Source organism: Oncorhynchus mykiss, chromosome 28 (genome assembly GCF_057628025.1).
Source record: "Oncorhynchus mykiss isolate SJ-2025 chromosome 28, ASM5762802v1, whole genome shotgun sequence".
Classification (NCBI taxonomy): domain Eukaryota; kingdom Metazoa; phylum Chordata; class Actinopteri; order Salmoniformes; family Salmonidae; genus Oncorhynchus; species Oncorhynchus mykiss.
The window spans coordinates 15,097,618-15,108,021 of NC_143049.1; positions in this window are offsets into that span (position 1 = coordinate 15,097,618).

Sequence of the window (10,404 nt, forward strand, 5' to 3'; positions counted from 1 at the left end):
AATTATTCGCAAAATATCTACACTTATTGGTCAAAAGACCAATTATTGGCAAAAAAATTATATAATAATTAGGCTGCCTGTGTAAATGCAGCCCTTCAGTTACATTGAATAATCCTTTTCCAGTTTCTGTGTGCTTGTAAAGTAGGAATTTGAGGTATTCTCAGTACAACTTAGTTGGTGGGTGTTTGGAGTGGACTTTGAGACAGCCAGCAGATGTAGTTCTTCAAATCAAATCAAATTTGATTGGTCGCATACACATATTTTGCAGATGTTATCGCAGGTGCAGCTGAATGCTTATGTTTCTAGCACCAACAATACACACAAATCCCAAAAGAAAGAAATATCATAATGAGCAATATCAGAGTCCGGAATATAAACATAGACAGTATGAACAGTATAGGAATAGGAAAGGTGTGTACAGCAGTAGATATATAAGTCTCTGCTAGGTAAAGCCCCGCCTTATCTCAGCTCACTGGTCACCTTAGCAGCACCCACTCGTAGCACGCGCTCCAGCAGGTATATCTCACTGGTCACCCCCAAAGTCAATTCTTCCTTTGGTCGTCTTTCCTTCCAGTTCTCTGCTGCCCATGACTGGAACGAATTGCAAAAATCTCTGAAGCTGGAGACTCACATCTCCCTCACTTGCTTTAAGCACCAGCTGTCAGAGCATTTTTACAGATCACTGCACCTGTACTTAGCCCATCTATCTACCTACCTCATCCCCATACTGGTATTTATTTATTTATTTTGCTCCTTTGCACCCCAGTATCTCTACCTGCACATTCATCTTCTGCCGATCTACCATTCCAGTGTTTAATTGTTATATTGTAATTACTTCGCCACCATGGCCTATTTATTTCCTTAAGTTACCTCATTTGCACTCACTGTATATAGACTTTTTGTTTTCTTTTGTTCTACTGTATTATTGACTGTATGTTTTGTTTATTCCATATGTAACTCTGTGTTGTTGTATGTGTTGAATTGCTACGCCTTATCTTGGCCAGGTCGCAGTTGCAAATGAGAATTTGTTCTCAACTAGCCTACCTGGTTAAATAAAGGTGAAATAAATAAAATATAGGATGAGCCCATAGCTGTACTGAAAAATCGGTATTAAACCCCCCTGAAGTCCACTATCAGCCCCTTTGTTTTGATGACGTTGAGGGAGAGGTTATTTCCTGTCACCACTCCGCCAGGGACCACAACTCCTCCCTGTAGACTGACTTGTCGTTGTTGCTAATCAGGCCTACCACTGTTGTGTCGTCAGAAAACTTGATGATTGAGTTGGAGATGGGTGAAAAGTGAGTTCAGGAGGAAGCTGAAGATGCATCCTTGAGGGGCCCCCATGTTGAGGATTAGCATGGCAGAAGTGCTGTTGCGTACATTCACCACCTGGGGTCTGCCCGTCAGGAAGTCCAGGACCCAGTTGCACAAGGCAAGGTTCAGACCCAGGGCCCCGAGCTTAGTGATGAGCTTGGAGGGCACTATGGTGTTGATGGCTGAGTCGATAAACAGCCTTCTTACATTGGTAATCCTCTTGTCCAGATCAAATCAAATCAAATGTATGTATTAAGCCCTTCTTACATCAGCTGATATCTCAAAGTGCTGTACAGAAACCCAGCCTAAAACCCTAAACAGCAAGCAATGCAGGTGTAGAAGCACCGTGGCTATGAAAAACTCCCTAGAAAGGCCAGAACCTAGGAAGAAACCTAGAGAGGAACCAGGCTATGAAGGGTGGCCAGAATGGGATAGGGCAGTGTGCAGTGGAATGATGATTGCGTAATCTATGGATCTTTTGGGGTGGTATGCAAATTATGGTAACACTTTACTTGACACCCAGCATAACACATTATGTCACGGTCATAACGATATCATAATATGTCATAACAGCTGACATAACTTGTCATAACCTGTCATAACTCTGTCATGCCACATATATTTAGACCTGTTGTGACGTATATTGTGTTATTTTATGGCTGGTTATGACACCTACATAAGAGTGTTAAAACCCACAAAACCTGCCGCGGTAATTATTTTATGGCTGGTTATGACACCTACATAAGAGTGTCAAAACCTACCACACAAGGCAAAACATTCCATTACACCATAGCCTGCTTGTCAACAGTATGTTTATGTTATATACAATTATCTGAAATTGACCATACTAAATTATCATTGTAATAGTGCACACATTGATGTCAGACTGACACCTACCCCAATGCTTTGTTGCTGATGACTGGGATGAATGCGGTAGCAGATTTCAGGAGCAGGACAAGACACCTTCTTTTTGACTGATGACTGACATAAGGGCTTGTATGTCTTGACCATCATAATCATGTAAGCCCTATCTGACTTACGTGATTATGATGGTCAAAATTATTCTTGACAGTGTCATAAAGGGTATTTTCTACATGTTATTTAAATTATGATGGAAAAAAAGATGGCTGTAAATAATTCCTTACAACAACAAGAAATGACTTACGAAACAGACTTTCAAACAAAAGGAAACTTCTTGGCAGAGAAAAAACATTTAAATAAATGTGGGTTTTGACACTCTTATGTAGGTGTCATAACCAGCCATAAAATAACACAATATATATCACAACAGGTGTAAATATATGGGTTATGACAGTGTTATGACCATATAATGACAGGTTATGACAAGTTATGTCAGCTGTTATGACATATTATGTAATGGTTATGGCCGTGTCATAAAGTGTTATGATGCTGGGTGTCAAGTAAAGTGTTAGCCAAATTGTAGTGGGTCTAGGGTGTCAGATACTTACTTACTGACTTTATTGTCCCCATGGGGAAATTTTGTTGCAGTGTCATGTACACATTTAAAGTGGCGTTTAAATACAAAACAAATTGACATTGAAACTTTCATAACAGTTACATCCCAATAAAAAGAGACTAGCCTGCTGGCCTTACTGGGACGGTAGGAATATTAGTCCGAGCTATTTAGGAGGGATATCACACCTGGCACAAATGATTGTATAGTTCTGTTTTTCCTGCAGAGGGTTGCCCGATACCTGCTCCCAGAGGGGAGTAGTTCACAGTCTGGGTACAGGGGGTGGCTTGGGTCTAAAATTATTTTGTGAGCTTTGCGGAGGGCCCTGACCTTAAAGATCTCATCCAGGCCTGTCTGTTTGACTCCAAGTACATTGCTTGCTGTGGTGATAATCCTTCTAAGCATATTTCTCTGGCTGACAGTGGCATTGCCAAACCAACAAACATTACAAAAAGTTAAAATACTCTCAATGAAAGATTTGTAAAACAGAGTCAGTATAGTACAGTCAACATTAAAAGACTCTAGGTTTTTGAGAAAGTACAGTCTCTGTTGACTCTTTTTGTAGATCAGATCTGTACATTTACTCCACTGAAGCGTATTGTCCAAGGGGACACCCAGATATTTGTATTCCTCTACAATCTCTATGTTCTGACCTCTGATAGATGTTGCAGAGGTAGGTGTTGTACGCTTCCTGAAGTCTATCTCTTTGGTCTTGTTGGTATTGAGGACCAAGTGTGATTCCAGGCCACGTTGTTCCTCGTCATCACGCAACATGCTGATCAAGGCAGTGTCATCTCAAACTTAACAAGGTGTCTGTCAGGATGGGAACTAGTACAACTATTAGTGTACAAGATGTACAGGAGTGGGGACAAAACACATCCCCGAGGAGAGCCTGAGTTGGTGGTGCGCATGTCTGCCACGTGGGGACCGACTTTGACCCGCTGTGATCGCTGGCTCAGGAAGTCCAACAACCACAATTCCATCTAAGGAGAAGTCCTGAATGAGTCTCTGTGCCAGAATGTAAGGCTGGATTGTGTTGAAGGCAGAAGAAGGTGGAGGTGATATGATCCATAACTAACCTCTCAAAGCACGTCATGATGACAGAAATGAGTCCTTGTGTTTTATACTGTGATTTTGTGGCCAGTTTTATGATCGTAACACTTTAGTCTGTTAAGATCTTTCATATTGATTGAATATTGTGTTGTTTGCTGTGTTGCGCGGAAAATCAGTTTGCTGTAATTACACTTAATATTTGCCTTTGTAGAACTGTACAAATTCAAGTTGTAATAAAATCTATAAAAGTTGTGATAATCCTGTGTTGCTTCCATACCAGTATCCAGTTGAGGTCTTTATGACCCAGGCCTATCCTAGAACATGTTTGTTATAAATCTACCAATAGTAGGCCTATATCTGCTCTTTAACTTGTAGCGCACATTGGACTTTCAAGTGGAGTTGATAGCCATAAGGACATAAACAGGGTTGGGGTCAATAGCAATTTAATTTGAAATTTCAATTCAATTCTTGAATTCACTCATAAAGTGGAGAATTTACATTGAATTCAATTTTAATTCCAACAATCTTAAAGTTATGGAATTGGATTTAGACTATTTGCACTGATGGAATTGGAATTATAAAAACATTTGATCTTTGGAATAGATTTCAAGTCAATATTTGTAAATTTCCCAGTTAAAGGAATTAATGCACTTTGTATCAAACATTTACTGAAGGATTTGTTTTAAATAATTTATATTTCCATTATAGTAAGGCTGTCTGAAAAGTGACATGATCAGCCTGAAAGCCTGAGGTAATTTAATTTGTGGAATTGTTTGGGATAATATTTCATTGTGAATTGAATTATTGAAATGTAGTTACCTTGGAATTGAGAGGTATTGAATTATCTCTGAATTCAAAGGCTGACCTGGAATTTGAATTGAATTACAAGGAATTCACAGAGGGAATTGAACTAGAATTGAATTAGTTGAATTAACCCCAACCCTTGATATAGCTGACATTTAGGTGTTAGTATTTAATCAATTAATAATCAATAACAGATCATCTTTATTACATTAATTCATGTGTAATTGCAGCTTTAGCACAAAACGTGAAAATCAGGATGTCTCTTTCATTTAATTAATATTCTATCAAAACATGCTTCGTGACTCATATTTCTACAAGCATTACCCCCAATATAATCATATGTATCTGTTATCCCTTTGACTACTAACCAAACAATTTCACTGTAAAACTTCCAGAAACTTAATATTCAACCAGGTAGCCTAGCGGTTAAGCGCGAAAGGTAGCTGGTGGAAAAATCTGCAATTCCGCGCTTGAGCAAGGCATTAACCCCAAACATCTGTTACCAGGACCCCGATGACTTGGACGTCGATAAAGCGTCGAGTTTGACACCCCTGCTTTAAATGTTGATAGTGTCTCAAAATGCATAGACACTTGTCTAACCTTGGTGTAAACCTCAGAATTAATACAATGCATCACGTCCCCTAATTTAAAATGTCAGATGATGAGCTATGCATGCACCATGCGAAGGGCATCGAGCAGTCGAGAACAACTGCAACATTTGGCATTTTGTAAAGTGAACAAACCTCCGCTGCTACTGCTCTTGGATGCAGCCCCGTTGGGAACCTGCGTGTTGCTTAGCAACAACGTGACACGGTAGTTTACGCAACCGTTCAAGGCAGAATATAATCTTATGGGGCATTTTTGTATTTTATGTAGCCGCTAGCTAGCTAGTCAGAAAATACTTTTTTGAACATTTCGCAGGATATGTTGTTTACGGTAAAAGTAGCTGTGGGTGCTACAGTAGCGCCTGAATCAGGACGTTGACATGTAAAAAAATAAAAATAAAAAATACGAGGATATATCCATTCTGGGAACAAGTAAATTTATAGCCAACTCAACTCTCTTCAGTCCAGGCTAAATTAATCACGCTTTTACCTTCCTTCATGCCACATGACACACACCTAGCCAGCTAAGATTACATTTTGCTATTAGTTTACACAGTGGCAAGATGTAGTAGGTACCAAATAATAGATTTCATTTCACTAACAATGATCTAACTAACAATTTGTTTTTGCACAGGATTGTGGCGATTGCATACTGCTACTGCCTTAAATGTAACCACTTAATTTCCATCCAGGGAAGGGGGGCCGAGATTACTAGGTTTTAATTATATTTTGCAAGAAATACCCCTCCCCACGCACACATACCAGAACACTTGAAAAGCAGTTGAAACAGAACAGAGATAGTTGTTCGCATTTTTCTACTATGGTTATACTCTGTCATCACACGTTGACTTGCTCCCCCCAGACAATGAGACAAGTTGGCACAACACCACCGGTGTAATGTACTGTATCAAATTACAGACCATGACAAAAGGTGAGTCACTCACTTGCTTAATAACGTTGCCTATGAGCACTCCACTTGCAAGTATGTTGTACCTAGAAAGCACCGGCCTAAAGTGCATGTTAGACTGGGTAGGATATCTGTTTCAATATTCTGTATTTAGGCCAGGAACTATACTGCAGCCAGATGGCGCCCTTAAACCACCAAGTCTATATTGCCACATGAGGCTCAAATTAAGCTTCCCTGGCCTGTTTACTGATGCTTACAATACGGCGATTGGTTATGAACAGTTATGGGTGATACTGGAAGGACGTAAGCTCATTATGTTATTGTCATAATAAGTGCGTGACTTGGACTGAAATAGGTGCCTGTACTCATTTTGGAAGCCTGTATTGTTCATATTTAGGTGCAGGAACTCCACAATACTTCTGAGCTAATATTCTGTGTTGCATCACAACAAGTAGATAATTTGATGTGTCAATACTCAGTGCCGGTGAGCTCCTGCCCAAGTCAATCACTGGTTTTCATAATACTAAATCTCTTTCATACATAGTGGATTACATGTCCGATATACCATAGGTACCTTTGTGTCTAATTTTAAGGGATAGACATTTCATGTTCATTCCTTATGTTATACAGTCATACTGTAATTTGTATGTATAGTATTTATGGAAATCAGTTATGTGTTTTTGGCTTTTCATCATGCCAACCAAAAGGAAACATGATTTGGGGCATAACTCTTCAATTTGATTTACGGCTCGTCATTTCTGATATCTTTTAAGATCAGGCAGATCTTCAAGCAGTGTGCCCCAGCAGACGTCGCAGTTGTGCCCTGGTTAACACCCCCTCACTGTGTGCCAACAAAGCTGTTTGCCATATTCAGGAGCTGAAGAGGCAACTGGAGAACTGGTGTCAACAGGTAAGATGTTGATGTCATAGTGTGATCATGCAAGAGAGGGAGAACTATGGGGCAAATATCAGTGATATTAACAAATTATCCAATCTATCTAGAAATACTGTAAGGTTGGATGCATTTCTGTAATTTGTCCTGTCCCCTCTATCAGTCAGGAAATGTTCAGCATCAGATGTCTCATGAAAAACAGAAAAATAGCTAAACTTTTAGGTAAGTAGTGTCGTGTTTATCCAATGTTAGTCTTCATCCAAAGCTTTACATTTACAGCAATTAAAGGGATAGTTCACCCATATTGGTTTCCGTACCCTGTTAGCAGTCTATGTACAAGATATGACACCAATCCGTCCTTTGGTTTAGCTTCCCTGGTAATGTTTCCAAATGCTCATATTTTATCAGTTGTGGCACAAATCCCAAATCCCAAGTCATGAGATTGATGTTAGGAAAGCTAAAGCTAGCTTTTTCAAACATAAATTTGCTTCCTGTAGCACTAATTCCAAAATGTTTTGGACACTGTAAAGTCCATGGAGAATAAGAGCACCTCCTCCCAGCTGGCCACTGCACTGAGGATAGGAAACACTGTCACCACCGATAAATTTACGATAATCAATCATTTCAATAAGTATTTTTCAACAGCTGGCCATGCTTTCCACCTGGCTACCCCTACACTGGCCAACATCTCAGTACCCCCTGCAGCAACTTGTCGAAACCCCTCTGCTTCTCCTTCACCCACCAGACAGCTGATGTTCTGAAATAACTGCAAAATCTGGATCCCTACAAATGATTCGGGCTATACAATCTCTCTTTCTAAAATTATCTGCAGAAATTGTTGTAACCCCTATTACTAGCCTATTCAACCACGCTTTTGTATCGTTGGAGATCCCCAGAGATTGGAAAGCTGCCGCGGTCATCCCCCTCTTCAAAGGGGAGACACTCTAGACCCAAACTGCTACAGACCTATATCTATTCTACCCTGCCTTTCTAAAATCTTCGAAAGCCAAGTTAATAAAGAGATCACTGACCATTTCGATTCCCACCCTTCTCCCCTATGCAATCTGGTTTCCGAGCTGGTCAAGCCACGCTCAAGGTCCTAAACGATATCATAACCGCCATCGATAAAAGACAGTACTGTGCAGCCGTCTTCATCGACCTGGCCAAGGCTTTCGACTCTGTCAATCACTGCATTCTTATCGGCAGACTCAATAGCCTTGGCTTCTCAAATGACTACCATGCCTGGTTCACCAACTACTTCTCTGATAGAGTTCAGTGTGTCAAATCGGAGGGCCTGTTGTCTGGACCTCTGGCAGTCTCTATGGGGGTGCCACAGGGTTCAATTTTCGGGCCGACTCTTTTCTCTGTAAATATCAATGATTGCTCTTGCTGCTGGTGATTCTCTGATCCACCTCTATGCAGACGACACTATTCTGTATACATCTGGCCCTTCTTTGGACACTGTGCTAACAAATCTCCAAACGAGCTTCAACGCCAAACAACACTCCTTCCGTAGCCTCCAACTACTTTTAAATACTAGTAAACCTAAGTGCATGCTCTTCAACCGATTTCTGCCGCACCTGACGAACATCACTACTCTGAACGGTTCTGACCTAGAATATGTGGACAACTACAAATACCTAGGTGTCTGGTTAGACTGACATTAAGCATCTTCAATCCAAAATTAAATCTAGAATCGGCTTTCTATTTCGCAACAAAGCCTCGTTAAGCCTCCTTCACTCATGCCGCCAAACATACCCTCGTAAAACTGACTATCCTACCGATCCTTGACTTCGGCAATGTAATTTACAAAATAGCCCCCAACACTCTACTCAGCAAACTGGATGTAGTCTATCACAGTGCCATCCGTTTTATCATCAAAGACCCATATACTATCCACCACTGCGACCTGTATGCGCTCGTTTGCTGGCCTTCACTACATATCCTTCGCCAAACCCACTGGCTCTAGGTTATCTATGCGGCAAAACAGACGTGGTTGGCTTAGATTGTTGACAACATGTAAACTTTATTTAGTCTCCTATGTTTATTGAAAACAAATACATTTGCACAATGATCAATTGTTGTCTCTCCAATACATTGTTACAGTTGTTGATTAGCGAGCTAGTGAATTGTAGCCATTTTAGCATAGTCAAAACACCTGAAAACAAGACATGGTTTGAAGAACAAGTGAAAATGAGCTGAAACGAGCCACCTATGTTTCCCCACATTGCAGTTTATTGTCATTGTTGCTAGCTACCTGGCCATCCAGAATCACAATCATACAGAATCACAAGATCATAAAGACTTCTGCCTCATTGAAGTGTGTGCTAACGCTGTCAGCTAACCCATTTATAGATGATTTAAACATGCTGCCAACAAATGCTAATTTGTTTGTTGAATGGGATTTGTGCCACAAATGCTAAACGTTAGCATTCGGAATCTGTGCCAGGGAAACTAAATCAAAGCATGGATAGGATAGCCCTCTTACCTTGTCCATATACTGCTTACAGGGTAAGGAAACCAATATGTAATTTTGTAATTTGCGTGAACTATCCCTTTAATGCGCCTATTTCTTCAGGTATGTGAAGAAATGTGTTCCGTCTTTTTCAGATTTCATTCCAGTGAATCCAAGTCTTCAATTATGTCTACTGAGTTATACATTGAAGACATTGGGCTAAGTGCAAGAACCGAAAGAAGTGAATTATTTTTCTCAAATGAGAGGGATACAGTACACAGCCTCGTGTCACATGATGTCCATGAACACAATGGAATATTTCTAGTAACAAAAATGTCCAGTGTAATGGCATCTATAACGTGCACATTATTCTGAATCGTCCATATGCAGTACAGCCCCTGTTGTTTGCAGATGTTTCTATACAATGAGTCCACTCGTAGTGTATTTTCGTTTAGCTTAGTTTAACTGATAATGACCAATATCAAAGGCTACTGGTATACGTATACTGTACAAACATCTTTCTTCATTCATACAGAAGGTGGCCTGTTGTCTCCGCTGTGTAAGGAAACCACAAAGTTGGTGTATCTGATTGAACATCTAGAAGCTGATCGCCAGGATGCAGAGGAAGCTCTACAAACAGAGAAGAAGAGGAGGTGAACTTTTGGGAGAAAAATGTATACTATTTCACTGTGGAAGCAGCCGTCCAGAAAGGTCAGTCAGTGGCATAAATGTAGCCGGCAAAAGTAAACCTAGCACAGGACACAAACTAATTTGGGGTTGTTCATTCTGTCGAAGCGTGCATTTAAAATAGGACAATGTAGGACAGAAATCACTGCAAGATGGTCACCATAAAGTAAAGTTCAGTCTAAATCACCATCAAGTGAAGTAAATGTGTTAGTA